The sequence below is a fragment of the Sturnira hondurensis genome, unplaced genomic scaffold, assembly GCF_014824575.4.
Source record: "Sturnira hondurensis isolate 20B ecotype Veracruz unplaced genomic scaffold, ASM1482457v3 Scaffold0016663, whole genome shotgun sequence".
Classification (NCBI taxonomy): Eukaryota; Metazoa; Chordata; class Mammalia; order Chiroptera; family Phyllostomidae; genus Sturnira; species Sturnira hondurensis.
In genome coordinates this window covers 880538-895768 of record NW_028089294.1, presented here as the reverse complement: position 1 = coordinate 895768, position 15231 = coordinate 880538, and the positions used below count along the sequence as shown (strand labels likewise).

At 38.2% G+C, this 15231-nt stretch overlaps 1 protein-coding gene across 2 annotated transcripts in view; it reads left to right on the top strand.

Annotated features, from left to right (window-relative positions):
- Nucleotides 1-15231, top strand: part of SOS1 (SOS Ras/Rac guanine nucleotide exchange factor 1) — a 116965-nt gene that overhangs the window by 18114 nt on the left and 83620 nt on the right. The gene's annotated exons all lie outside the window — the stretch shown is intronic.

The window sequence follows — 15231 nt, the reverse complement described above, 5'->3', positions numbered from 1 at the left end:
CTAGCATTAGGGAACCTAGTAAAGTAATAAATCTGCCCTAGATTCAGAATGGAGAGTTAATTCAATGTCTTAAATACAACCCTTTATAAAAAAATTTTTTTTTATTCTCAGATGGGAAGGGAGGTAGAAAGAGAGGGACCGAAACATCGATGTGTGAGAGAAACATCAGTCAGTTGCCTCTTGGACATGCCATTACCAGGGACCAGGCCCACAACTGAGGCTTGTGCTCTGATCAGGAATCGAACCAGCGACCTTTAGCTTTGCAGGATGATACACCACCAATTGAGCCACACTGATCAGGGCTTAAATACAAACTTTTGAATGTAACCTTCAAAACTCTGGTGCTTGAGAGTCAAATGCTGCCTGGCAGCTAGTTTTCCTTATTAACCTAGGAAATATGCCTCATCGTAGCCCTTCTTAATTGAACCTCTCCCATCGGAGCGAAGACTTTTTGCTTGCCTTAGCAAAGTGTCTCCTTATCCAGGAAGACTTTTCGGATTAACTCAATCTATTCACCAGTATTTAAATTGTTTCTCCAGAATCCTTAGACACTCTCTGGGTCTGGGAGTTCTCTATGAGATTTAACAATTTTGTGATTCTCTATATTGATGCATCTGGTGTCTACTGGAGGGTGAAGTTGAAAATTATTATTTTGAAACAAATGGCAGAAGCTTTCTGAGAGTCTTTTAATCAGCAAATTTGAGCAGCAGTTTAAAAATTTTTTAAACTGTAGTCTGTGTACTTCTAAGCACTTTAGAGGTTCTTCCTGGTAACAGGGGATGGATGAACTTGAGGAAGGACTCACGACACTCACTTTAATCAGGGTAGCTTCACTTTTTATGTATTACATATTTTGGTTCAATGTACATTTTTCTTGGGATCTTCTCTGTCCCCCCTAAAAGTTTTAAAAGTCTCTGGACCAAAAGGTTTATGGTTTGGGCTTTCAGTGTAGGAACACAGATGGTGTGTGTGGCTGACTAAATTATATGTAAACAGATTTTCTATAGTTAACTTGATAAAGGTGGGCACCAAAATTATTAATAGTGATTGGGGAATGCTACTCCAGGATATTTTAGATTGGTAGATCAATAGTTTCTAAGTTTTTGATCTCAGCATCTGTTTACATTCTTAAAAAAATTATTGAGGCTCCCAAAGAGCATTGTTCATATGAGTTATACCCATGAATTTATATTGTAAAAAATAAAACAAAAAATTAATATACTTAAAAGTAATAAACATTACATGTTAACTACTATACCATTTTAATGAAAATTATTTTCCAAAACAAAAACAATTAGCTAGTGTCATTGTTTCACATTTTTGCAAATCACTTTAGTATCTGTAGTAGAATAAATCTGGATTCTATCAACTTCTGCAGTCAGTCAGTTATAATATGCTGTTTTAGTTGAACTGTGTGAGGAAAATCTAGCCTCATGCATGTAAATAGTTGGAAAGGGAAAAGATATATTGAACAGCTTTTAAAAATATTATGAATATTTTTCTTTGACATCAGACCTCACAAGTGGTAATTTTTATTTGCAGTGTGGAATCTGAAACTATGGCAATGAACTTTTCCCTCCCCTGAATTAAAAGTAGCAATATAATCTTGTAAAAAGTCTCTAAAGGCCTTCTCATTGGCTTTGCATCATTGCCACTCCCTCGCACTCCAAGTCCAAGTCCTTAAGCGATTTAGCCTCCTACTGTCTCTTTGATCTCATCTCCAAACTCTCCGCCAACTCTCCTCTCCTCGCACTGAAGTCCTGCCTTTTGTTTCTCTAAAACAGTCTCCTGTGTTGGGCTTTTGTGCATGCTGTATCTTCTGAATTCTTAGCAAATAAATTACATGTTGTGTTAAATTATCTTAATTTAGTAAAAACCTACTGGCAGAACACATCTGTTTTTTAATGTGAAAATAGGAATCCCTGAGTAGAACTGCTTATTCCTGTCACTGCAATCAGAAACATCTACTTAGCACCTTCCGTCAGACTCTGGCCCTGTCCTGTGTGACATGGGTGTGAAAGTGGCACTGAGTCATTTGGATTGCTCATACTTTGCTGTAGAGTGTGTAAATGTGACTCCTTGCTGAGAAAACACTAAAAATCGTCTTTACTACTATAGTTTACTCGGATCTACTACACAGGTGATTCGCTATTTCAGGAACATATAATAGAAGCAGAAAATAACTTTTTATATGTTAGGGCAGATTTTGATTTAAATCTTGGTGATTGAAACAAGCTACAAGCTACTAGCCAGGAATATTCAACATTTTTCTTCAAAAGTACATTTTATTGTTTTTTAAATTACATTTTATTGATTATGTTATTACAGTTGTCTTGATGTTTCCCACTTTACCCTCCTCCAACCAGCACCCCCGAGTCCCTCAGGCAGCCCTGCGCCACCACTGTTCATGACCATGGGTCACTTGTATAAGTTCTGTGGCTACTCCATTTCCTCTACTGTACTTTACATGCCTATGGCTATTTGGTAACTACCTGCTTGTACTTCTTAATGCCTAACCTCTTCACCTATTCCCCTACCCCATCCCATATGGCAACCATCAAAATGCTTTCTGAATCCCTGATTCTGTCTGTTTTTCTTGTTTACTTAGTTTGTTTTTTAGATTCAATTGTTGATAGATTTGTATTTATTGCCATTTTATTGTTCATAGTTTTGGTCTTCTTTTTCTTAAGTAAGTCCCTTTAACATTTCATATAATCATGGTTTGGTGATGATGAATTCCTTTAGTTTTTACTTGTCTGGGAAGCTCTTTATCTGCCCTTCAGTTCTAAATGATAGCTTTGCTGGGTAGAGCAATCTTGACTGGAGGTCCCTGCTTTTTTCAATATTTCTTGCCAGTCCCTTCTAGCCTGCAAACCAAAGGGTGCCCTTTCGATTTCCAGTCAGGGCTCATGCCTAGATTGCTGGCCAGGTCCTCAGTTGGGAGCAGACAAGAGGCAACCAGTCGATGTACCTCTCACACACTGATGTTTCTCTTCATCAATTTTCATCTCTCTAAAAATAAATAAATACAATCTTTAAAAAAAGAAAGAAGATAGTATAAAGAGCCTCTGGGATAACTTCAAGAGGTCCAACATGCACATTATAGGGGTGTCACAAGGAGAAGAGAAAGAGCAATAAACCGAAATCTATTTGAAAATACAATGAAAGAAAGCTTCCCTAATTTGGTGAAAGAAAGAGATATGCAAGTCCAGGAAGCACAGAGAATCCCAAACAAGATGGATGCAAAGAGGTCCATGCCAAGACATATCATAATTAAAATGCCAAAAGTTAAAGATAAAGAGAGAATCTTAAAAGCATCAAGAGAAAAAAGGTAGTCACCTACAGGGGAGTTCCCATAAGACTGTCATCTAATTTCTCACTCTACTGATCCACACCAGCCAGGGCTATCCTCTTTGTTTTGGATTCTTTTTTCTTCTTGTTCTGATTGGTTGTTTTTTGCTTCCTTATGTTCCAAATCATGTATTTGATTCTCGGCTCCATCCACTCTACTGTTGTTTCCCTGTAAATTGTTCTTTATTTTATTAGTGTATCCTTTGTTTCTGACTGGATCTTTTTTATGCTGCTAAGGACCTCACTACATTCCTTCAGCAACTTTATAATCAGTGTTTTGAACTCTACATTTGATACATTGCTTGTCTCCATTTCGTTTAGTTCTTTTTCTGGAGTTTTGATCTGTTCTTTCATTTGGCCATATTTCTTTGTCTCCTAGTTTTGGCAGCCTCGCTGTGTTTGTTTCTGTATATTAGGTAGAGATGCTTTGACTCCATGTCTTGGTAGTGTGGCCTAATGTACTAAGTACCCTTATTACATACAGTAAGTGTCCTGTAGGGTCCAGTGGCACAGTCTCCCCTATCACCCAAGCTGGGTATTTGAGGTGTGTGTTCTGTATAGGCTAAGACCCCCTCTACTTGTTGTTGAGCCTTGGTTGCTGTTGACAGATCAATGGGAGGGATTTACCTAGACCAGTCAGCTGCAAGGATTGACTGTCACCACTTACCACCAACTTCTGCCTTCCATGGAGATCAGCTGTGCAGGGGCAGGGTGGTGGTACTCCAAGATGGTCTTTAGTTGTCCACTAGGTATTTTGGCCCTGGGATTTCCTGGGTGGTTCAGGACAAGGTCAGCCCAACCTGTGTTTTGCCCAGGGCCACCCTTCCTGAGCTACAAAGCAATGTGAGATGGCTGCTAATTGTGCTGGGCTTGGAGGTTCCCAGGCGAAGCCAAGCTATGAACCTAAGTGGGCTACTGCTAGTGCTGGGCCTGGGGCTCATTGAAGCCAGCTCTTGTTTGTTTAATGGGGTTTAGAAAGTTGTAAAGCATGAGCCAAGACCAGCCATTCACATGGAAAAGCAACTTGGGTGGACTCTTAAGTTATGTGGGGTTGAGTCTCTGGGGATCTCCAAGGTAGATCAATGTTAGCCAAGTTGATGGAGTCTCAGATGTGGCACCAGCTTACCGGCTCTGTCAGGGGAGGGTTTGGAAAAGAGACAATGGCCTCCGGCACTTCACTCTCTCCCTCTATACCACTGATGCCTTTCAAGCTGCTACCCCAGTGCTAGAGCTCAGATGGGGTGAGTTTGAGTAGGTGAGTCCACGTGGCTTCTTTAAAAGGAACTGCTTGAGGCTCCAGAAGTTTCTTCCACTGACTCAGTGCCCACTGGTTTTTTTCCTACCAGAAGTTGTGAGGACATATCTTCTTGGCACTGGAACCCTGGGCTTGCAGGGCTGGTTTGGGACTGGGGCTTGGGGCTCCTGGCTCCTGAGATAGCCCTCCTGAATTTTTAGTGACCACATGTGGGTGAGCGCCCCCCCCCCCCAACCCCATTCTGCACCTATGCCCTTCCTAACAGTCTGGATTGATGTGGTTTCTTTAATTCTGTGGTTGTCAGAATCCTGTTCAACTCAATTTCTGACACTTCTGAGTGACGGTTTTCTATATTTTAGTTGTAATTTTGATGTGGTTGTGGGAAGAAGCGAGCCACGTCAGCCTATGCCTCCATCTTGGCCAGAAGTACATTTTTATTGTTCAATGTACTTAATATTCTTCACTTAAAAGGTATTATAAACTACAAATTTTTAGGAAGTTACATTTTCAGATGATATTTGATATTTCACTGAATATAGGGTAGGGAAAAGGTAGGTTTATAATTGTGTGGAAGGTAATACAATAATTAATTAATAATACAAAAATAAACTTTCATATACTCACAACTGTAAACCTACTTTTGTCCTATCCTATACATCAATTTATTGAGTGGTAGATTAAGGATACAGAGTTTAAAAAGATGTGTCTCCTACTCCTAAGGAGGTTACAGAATTGTTAAGGTATTATTTCATATGGTTAGGAGCCCCAATTAAACAAAGCAAATTCTCACAAAGTTTTAATGAAGAGGCCTGTATGTGTTTTAACAGGTTAAAGATGGGCCTTGGGTTTTTTCATCTTTGGTAGGTGTTAAGAGTTCGGTGGACACAGAAACATTTAATATAATACTATTGTTACTTATTTATTGTTCAGTATTTCAGATTTGGCCATTAGGAGTTCTTTCAACTTGCCTCCTTTTAAAAACTACTTTTTAAGTCAACTTTGTACTCACTTCTTCCCCATTTTGAGGAACGCCTAACTAATATAGGATCAGTGTTTTGTGAAAAGTGGGATCTTCTGACCAGCTACCTATATCAGAATCACCTAGGTGATTGGTTTAAAAAAGCAAACAAAAAAATCCCACTCTTAAGATCGCTAATGCATAGGGAAATGCAAATTAGTATTATAATGAGATACCACTTTGCACCCATCACAATCACTTTTATCAAAATAATAAATAAATAAAGATGCCCTGGCTGGTATAGCTCAGTGGATTGAGCGCTGGCCTGTGAACCAAAGGGTCATGGTTTGATTCCCAGTCAGGGCACATGCCTGGGTTGCCGTCCAGTTCCCAGTATGGGGCACATGAGAGGCAACCATACCTTGATGTTTCTCTCCCTCTCTCCTTCTCTTCCCCTTTAAGGATAAATAAATAAAATCTTTAAAAAAATAAGGAGCCCTGACTGGTGTAGCTCAGTGGATTGAGTGCAGGCCTGCGAACCAAAAGATCGCACAGTTCGATTCCCAGTCAGGGCACATGCCTAGATTGTAGGCCAGTTCCCAGCAGGGGAACCATGAGAGGCAACCATACATTGATATTTCTCTCCTTCCCTTCCCCTCTAAAGATAAATAAATAAAATCTTTAAAAAACAAAAAAATTTAAAAAATAAGGAAACAGCAAGTGTTTGCAGGATGTGTAGAAATTGGAATCTTGTGCATTACTGGTGGGAATGTAAACTGGTACCACTGCTGTGAAACCAGTATGGTGTTCCTCAAAAAACTAAATATAAGATTACCATATGTTCCAGTAATTCTAAGTATATACCCCAAAGAATTGAAAGCAGAGACTTGAACAGATATTTGTACACTAAAGTTCATTGCAGCAATGTTCACAATAGTAAAAAGGTAGAAACAACCTAATATCCATCACTGGATGAATGGATAGACAAAAGTCAATTAATGTAACCTATCACATCAACAGGCAAAAGAAGAATCACATGGTCATATTAATAAATGCAAAAATATATATTTGATCAAATCCAGCCCTCATTCATGATAAAAACTCAGTAATAGGAATAGAGGAAAACTTCCTCAACTTGATAAAGGTTATGTACAATCCTCAGCCACCATCATACTTAAAGGTGAGAAAGTCAAAGCATTCTCACAAGATTAAGAACATTATATGGATGTTCCCTCTTACCACTGCTTTTTAATATTGTACTGGAAGCTCTATGTAATAAAACAAGAAAAGGAAATAAACAAGATTGGGAGAGAAGAGATAAAACTGACATCGTTTGCAGATGATGTGATTGTCTATGTAGAAAATTAGAAAGAATAGGTCAATAAACTGGATCTAGTGAGAAATTATAGCAAGGTTGCAAGATATAAGAATAAAATACAAAAGTCAATCACTTTCTTATATATCAGCAATGAACAAGGGGAATTTGAAATTATAGACAATACCATTTACATTAGTATGCCCAAATTGTAATACTTGGGTATAAATCTAACAAAATTTATGTAAGATCTACATGAGGAAAACTATAAAACTGTTATGAAAGAAATCAAAGAACTAAGTAAATGAAGAGATATTCCATGTTAATAGACAGGAAGACTCAATACTGTCAAGATAGTGGTTCTTCTTAACTTGATTTATACATTTAACACAATCTATATTAAAACCCCAGCAAGTTATTTTGTAGATATTGACAAAGTGGATTGAAAATTTATGTGGAGAGACAAAAGACCCAGAATATCCAACACAATCACAAAGGAGAATAAAGTTGGAGGACTAACAATTCCTGTCCTTAAGAGTTCATGTAAACCTGCAGTAATCAGAACAGTGTGGTATTAGTGAAAGAACCAACAAGATCAGTGGAACAAAATAGGCCTACATAAATATAGTCAAGTGATTTTTGATAGAGGAACAAAGACAATACAATGAAGTATAGAGAGTTCCTTCAGTAAACAATGAGGGGACAACTGGACATCCACATATAAAAAAGGAAATTATCCAGACACAGACCTTACTCCCTTATCAAAAATTAACTCAAAAGTAATCACAGATCAAAATGTAAATTTCAAAATTCCTAGATGATAACATAGGAGAAAATGTAGGTGATTTTGGCAATGCCTTTTTGGATCTAATTCTTGACCCATTCATTAATTAATTGCATGGTATTCAATCTCCATGAGTTTGAGTGTTTTTTAGTTTTTTCCTTGAGGTTGGTTTCTTGTTTCAGTCCCTTGTGGTCAGAGAAAATGCTTGATATGATTTGAATTTTCTTGAATTTATTGAGGCTTGTTTTGTGTCCTATCATGTGGTCTATCTTTGAAAAGAGCTTTGAAAAGAAATGTGCTTTTGAAAAAAAATGTGTATTTTGCTTCTTTGGGATGAAAGGCTCTCTCTCTATATATCAGTTAAGTCTATTTGATCTAGGACATTGTTCAATACTGCAATATCTTTGTTGGCATTTTGTTTGGAAAATCTATCCATTTTTGACAGTAGGGTGTTGAAATTCCCTACTATAATTGCATTGCTGTCAATATCTTTCTTGAAGTCCTCCAAGATTTTCTTTATGTATTTGGGTGCTCCTATGTTGGGTGCATATATATATTTACAGTGTTTATGTCTTCTTGATGGATTCTTCCCTTGAGTATTATGAAACAACCTTCTGGGTCTCTTTTTATGGCCCTTTTTTAAAGTCTATTTTGTCTGATGTCAGTATTGCTACCCCGCCTTTTTTTTTCCTGTCCACTTGCTTGGAATATTTGTTTCCAGCCCTTCACTTTAGTCTGTGTAGGTCTTTTGTTCTGATATGGGTCTCTTGTAGGCAGCATATCTGTGAGTCATGATTTCTTATCTATTCGGCTATTCTATGTCTTTTGATCAGAGAATTTAATCCATATACATTTAAGGTTATTTATTGATAGTACTTATTTATTGTGCTTTTTTTGTACCTGTGTTCCTCTCTCACTCTCTTTTTTCCCCTTTTCTTTTTTTTTTAAAGATTTTATTTATTTATCTTTAGAGGGGAAGGAAAGGAGAGAGGGAGAGAAATACCAATGTATGCTTGCCTGCCTCTCATGCGTCCCCTGCCAGGAACCGGGAACTGGCCTGCAACCCAGGCATGTGCCCTTGACTGGGAATCGAACTGCGATCATGTGGTTCGCAGGCCCGTGTGCAATCCACTGAGCTATACCAGCCAGGGCTTTCCCCTTTTCTTAAAGAAGACCCTTTAGCATCTCTTGCAGAGCTGGTTTGAAGGAGGTGTATTCTTTTAGATTTCTTTTGTCTGGGAAGCTCCTTATTTGGCCTTCCATTTTAATTGAGAGCCTTTCTGGATAGAGTAGTCTTGGTTGCAGGCCCTTGGTTTTTATTACTTAGAATATTCCTTGCCTTTCTCTTCTGACTTGGAATGTTTCCATTGAGAAGTCAGCTGCTAGTCTTATCCGGCTCCCTTGTATGTTACATTCTGTTTCTTCCTTGCTGCCTTTAAGATTCTCTCTTGTCTTGGAATTTTACCATTTTAATTGTGATGTGTCTTGAAGTGGGCCTCTTTGGGTTCCTCTGGATTAGGACCCTTTGTGTTTCCTGGATTTGTGTGACTTTTTCTTTCATCAAATTAGGGAAGTTTTCCATTATTACTTTCTCAGGTATTCTATCTCTTGTTCTTCTTCTTCTCTTTCCAGTATCCCTAGTATATGGATGTTATTACATTTCATGTTGTCCTGCATTTCTCTTAACTCCTCTTCATTCTCTCTGAGTCTCTTTTCCTTTTCTTGCTCTTTCTAGGTATTTTTTTTTCATCCTTGTCTTCCAGCTTACTGATTTGATCCTCTGCTTCATCCAGACTGTTTGTAATTCCTTCTAGTGTATTTTTTATTTCTGAGATTTTATTGTTCATTTCTTCCTGGTTTTTGTTTATGGTTTCTGTTTCCTTTTGCATACTGTTGTAGTTCGCACTCAGTTCCTTGTAGTTGTCTGTGAGTTCCTTGAGCATCTTTATAGCCATTATTTTGAATTTTATACCTGATAGTTTGCTTATCTCCATTTCATTTTGCTCTTTTAGTGGGAAGTCTTCCATTCCTTTTGATTGCATGTTTTTTTTTGTCTCCCCATTTTAGGTGACTCTTTTTGCTTGTTTCTGCACTTTCTGATGCTTCACTTTGCTAGCTTTCTTTGTAGGGTGAACTTCTATGGCAGAAATTCTATGAGGTTCAGTGGTGTGGTCTCTGATCTCCTTGCCTGGATGCTGTAGGTTTGCCCTTTCTTCTGTTTGTGTGGGCTCTCATATTGTACTTGGGTTTTTACCTTTTGGTGGTACCTTTGTTGGTGGATTCTCTCTTCCAGTGGTTATACTGATGTTCGTTCGTAACTCCCACCTACTCTTGTCTGTGATCATTGACAGAGGGTAGGCAAAATAGATTAAGACAGTGGGAGAGTATTCTATGGAATTTAAAGTATCAATAAGTAGAGAAGAGACAGGAGATTCTTAGGATAAGTACAGCATTAACTGTGATATTTCACCCAACTAACCATTGTTTATAAAAGGTGAAAGAGAGACAAGACTGTTGTTAGAGGGAAGGAGGATTGTGAGCTGAATCCAGAAAATAGAGCACTTGTGCAAGGTTACATGATGAGATATAGTGAGAGTAAAGGATAGAATGTGGGCGTAGTGTGTGGGGCGTAGTGTGTGAGAGAATAGAGTTAACCAGAACAATGATAAAGCTTAGGAATAAAGTGAAGTGGGCTAAGATCAGGGAGGAGTGCTGTGTAGTATTTACAATTGTATGGAACAACAATTGTTTACAATAGTGCCAGAACAACAATAATATGATGAGAAATATAAGATTTGGATAACCAGAATAGAAAGTACATGATCAAGAGTAGCGTGTTATTAGAACATGAGTGAAGTGAAAGAAGGAAAATTAAAATTTAATACAGAGAAAATAAGGAAAACCAGTCAAACAATGCAATTAAGTAGAGAAGTAAAACGAAGAAAACTAAACAGAAAGAAGAGAAATTGAAAAATACTAATAAAGGAAGTAAAAACAATGGAATAATAATAACACAAAACAATAAAAACAATGAAGGAAGTAAAAACAATAAGGGAACAATAAATACTAATAAAGGAAGGAAAAACAATGGACTAATAATAATAATGCAAATAAACAATAAAATGTCAGTTCTATAGGATAGCAAAGTGGAATTTGTCTCAGTTTCTCAGTTTTGGGGGTTAACCTTGTGCTCTCCCTTTGGATCTGTATCTGTACCTTTCATAACTCCACATCTTACTGTCTTAATTGGTGGAAGAAAAAAATAGAGGAAAGAGAAAAAGTCTCCTGCTGACTTTAATGCATTGAGCTAGTTCTGCTGGTCTTCCTGGATGCCACAGGAAGAGGAGGGCTGGGCTTTACGTTTCTCCCTTCCTATGGTTTTGCAAGGATGGGGGCCAGATCTGGGCCACAATATTCAGTTGCCCAGCCTCCAGCCCAGTTCCTCCATGAGCTGCCAGGCCCCCACTGTCCATATGCACCAGGCCTGTGCCTTTAATTCATCAGTTGCACTGAGGTCTGTATAGTGTGCCTCCTCCTTGTTCTTTTCAAGCCCACCGTGGCTGGAGCCTACCGCCAGGGGAGCAGAGCCAGTCAGCCTTTGGGCAGGCAGCGCTAGTCAAGCTTGCCCTTGCTTGGGCAAGCAGCTCAAATCAGTCTCAGGCAAGTGGTGCCGTGAGCAGCCAGAATCAGCTTTAGGGTGAGTGTCGCCAGTCAGCCTCCAAGCAAGTGGCATGACTCAGCTGCCAGGCTAGTGACCTGAGTCTGGAGAGGGCAAACAGCTGGAATCAGCCTCAGGGCCAGGAGGGTAGATCAGCTGCCCTGCAAGCTGGCCAAGTCAAGCAGGGGCATGCAGCTCAAATCTGTAGTCCAGCCGATAAAGAGAATCTTAAAAGCAGCAAGAGAAAAGCAGAGAGTTACTGACAAAGGAGTTCCCATAAGAATGTCAGCTGATTTCTCAAAAGAAACTTTGCAGGCTAGTAGAGACTGGCAAGAAGTATTCAAAGTGAGGAAAAGCAAGGACCTAGATTACTCTATCCAGCAAAGCTGGATATCCAACCTCATGGTTACCTTCACAGGGCCGAAATAATTTTAGGACTGTATAAATGTAACTACTCCTTAACTGTTAAGGAATTGGGAATTGAAAATACATTTGGCCCTTTGAAGGCAACTGTGAGGCTGATGTGGCCCCCAGTGACAATGAGTTTGACACCCTTGTTTTAGAGCTTCCCTTTGAAGAATGTATGGCATAGTTGAGCCCAGGAGTCCATAGAAAACTTTTTTTCCCCCGGGGACATCTACCCATGTTCTAGAATAGTAGAAAAATATATGGGACAGTCACTTCTAAACATTCCTGTATGCACCTATAGCCCTTGTAGCTTTATGGTCTACCACTATGGAATTGGTGGAATAAGGGCATTCAAAGCATTAATATGTCTAATTTCTGCTGGATAGTATGGAAATCTGGGCAGGGGTGATTTTTTTGGTTTCTTATGACATTTTTATTTTACACTTATTTAATATCGAATCACTTCTTGCTATTCTGATAAGAGTCATTCTATGATACACATTATTAAAATAAGATTCTAGATTTATTTGCCCATATATTAAACTCATTGTTTGCTAATTTCGTGTCTCAAAGATATCTCAAGCATAATGAAGGCAAGAACTAAAGTCTAACCTCCTTGTTCCCCTTCCTGCTTACTAAAAAATCTGTTCTTCTTACAGCTTTGCCCATCTTAGTAAACATATCTGCCTCTGGTGCATCTGGCCAATGGTCTGGGCCCTACCCAACCTTCTTATTTTATCCCCTCCATGTCTGTGTATGCTGTCCCCTTCACCCAGAATATTATTCCTCTCATTGTACCAGCCCACTTTTCACCTAAATCCTACTCACCCATCAGGTTTTTGCTTTAGTCTCCTTTCCAGAACTACTAGGTTACCTCGGGCCCCCTTTTATAGCATCGCTGCATCCTCTAGTAAGAACAGCAGCATAGCTACAGCTCACATTAAGTGGACATTGACGGGGTACTGGTACATAATGTTATCAGAAGGATTAGTTAATTTGCTCAGGGTTATACCCTGGTAATGGAAAGTACTAAGATTTGAATTTAGACAATTTAGATCACATTTAACCTCTTTATTACTCTGCTTCTTATTATGTAGTTATTCCTATGGTGAATGTTGTGTTCCCTGCTATACTTCTAACCATCTGATAGGGCAGGGACTCTGTCTGTTTTATATTCTTAGTGTCTCGCACAGTGTCTGTTGGACACATTCATGTGCGCGTGTGTCATATTTGGTGTATAGGGTCTTTTACTCAATGTATGGAAAGAAATACCATTTGTAAATGGAATGTACAGGTGACATTGACCATTTTACCTTCTAGGAATAAAGGTATAAGTAATGGAGGAATCTATTTAGTTCATTCAGTATATCAGTTTACTGTTAGTGGTCACACATCAAGGAATCTGACCTACTTCGAGAAACTTGAATTTGAGCTTTTATGCCTTTGGTCCACTAGACTTTCTAATCTCATGCTTAAAGGTTATAAGCAATCAAGTGGTGAACCTTATTAGAAAGACATCCGAGTCACAAACTGCCAGCTTTTGAAACTTTTTGGAAAACTGCTGAAGAATGGACAGTGGACACACATGAATAACGATTTCTACTTCAGCCTTAAAAATGTCTCTTAGAATGGGATTGAAACTTAAAATAAGATAGATAAGAACACTGGGGGCAGGGGGGAATGGGAACTTTAGAAAGCATCCCTCCCTGTGTTGGGTTATCATTGATAAAGGATTTGTGCCACATTTGGAAGACCATTGAGTATGAAGATTAAGAAAATGCTTGAAGAAGAACTAAAAAACTGGGGATTTTTTTAATTGAGCCAGTTCTTTGTTTTATTGGTGGGAACTCTGTTATCACAGAAAGTAATAAAAATTTGGGAAGGTCATGTGTATTGTTTTTTAGAGCAAAACAAATGAAAGATGATATGAACTTGGCACTTGATACATATTTGTAATTTGATGTGTGTAGTTATTTTCTGTGGGAAAGGACTTTGAAAATATTGTCTTTCCCATGGCTAACATACACATAGCAAAAAAGGAATCATGAAACATTTTATTTAAATGAAAAGCAATGAAAAACATTTAATTAAATTTTAATTTTATTTTATATATATACAGGTGCATAAAACGTTACCAAAGTGTATAAATATGACACAGTTATGTTAAGTGCTGGCCTTCGAGGTGGGGTTGGAAAGGGTGATTTGTTAGTTCTCCCCCATTTTTCTTTCCTTCCATCCCCACCTCTCCCCTGCCAGGACCTTCTAACCCATGTTAGTAATCTAGGTTATGTTATTCTACATTTCTCTCCATGTTGCCATGTTGATGTACAAATGTATATGTCTATAATACATTATAAACAAACACATGTGTGTGTTTTGATCATTCCCCGTACTTCAATTTTTTTTTCTATCTTACTCAAGAATACCTTGCAGAAATTTATCAAGTGGCACATCTCAAATTTATTATTTTTAATGGCTACAAAGTTGTTTTTGCCAAGGCTGCCATAACAAAGAACCACACACCGGGCAGCTTTTAAACAACAGAAATTTATTTATTACAACTTCTAGAGGCTAGAAGTCCAAGAATGAGGTGTTGGCAGGGTTGATTTCTTCTGAGCCCTGTCTCCTTGTCTTATAGACAGCTGTCTTCTCCCTTTGTCTCCACATGGTCTTCCTTCTGTGTATATGTGTTCCAAATTTCCCCTTAAAAGCCTACTAAGGACCTCATTTTAACTTAATTACCTCTTTAATGACACTGTTTCCAAATATAATCACATTCTGAGGTACTGAGAATTAGGACTTCAACATGAAATTTTAGGGGCTACAATTCACTCCATAATAAAAATATTCCATCACTTATTCAGACATTCCCTTAGTAATGGCCAGCTACATTATTTCTAATTTTTATTTTTTCCACTATGAACAGCGATGCCATAAAATCTTGGTATGTATATCTTTTTATTTCTATAGGATAATTTCCAAGAATGTGTCTGCTAGGCCATAAAGTTTAATTATTTTTAATTTTAATATGGTTGCTGGATTAATTTTTTTAAAGTCTGTTATCAGTTCCCTAGATGGGTGGCTAGTTGGTTGGAGCATTGTCCAGTAAGTTTGTGGGTTCAATCCCTGTTCAGGGCACATACCCAGGTTGCGGGTTTGACCACCTGCCAGGGCGTGTACCGGAGGCAACAGATGGATGTTTCTCACATGGATGTTTCTCTCTCCCCCTCCACCTTCTCTTCTTCCCTCTCCTACTTTCTCTCTCTCACTGAAAAGTCAATAAACATACCCCCAGGTGAGGATTTTTTTTAAATGAGTTATCATTTCCATTAGCAATGTAATAGAATAACCTTTTCCTAGCATTGCTGTCAACAGTAGATGTTACTGATTTTTTTTAATTTTTGCTAGTCTAATAGGGATAAAATATCTTATTGATTACTTAATTTGCATTTCTCATAATTCTGTTAAATTTGAGGATCTTTTCATGGGTTTATATTGGGAA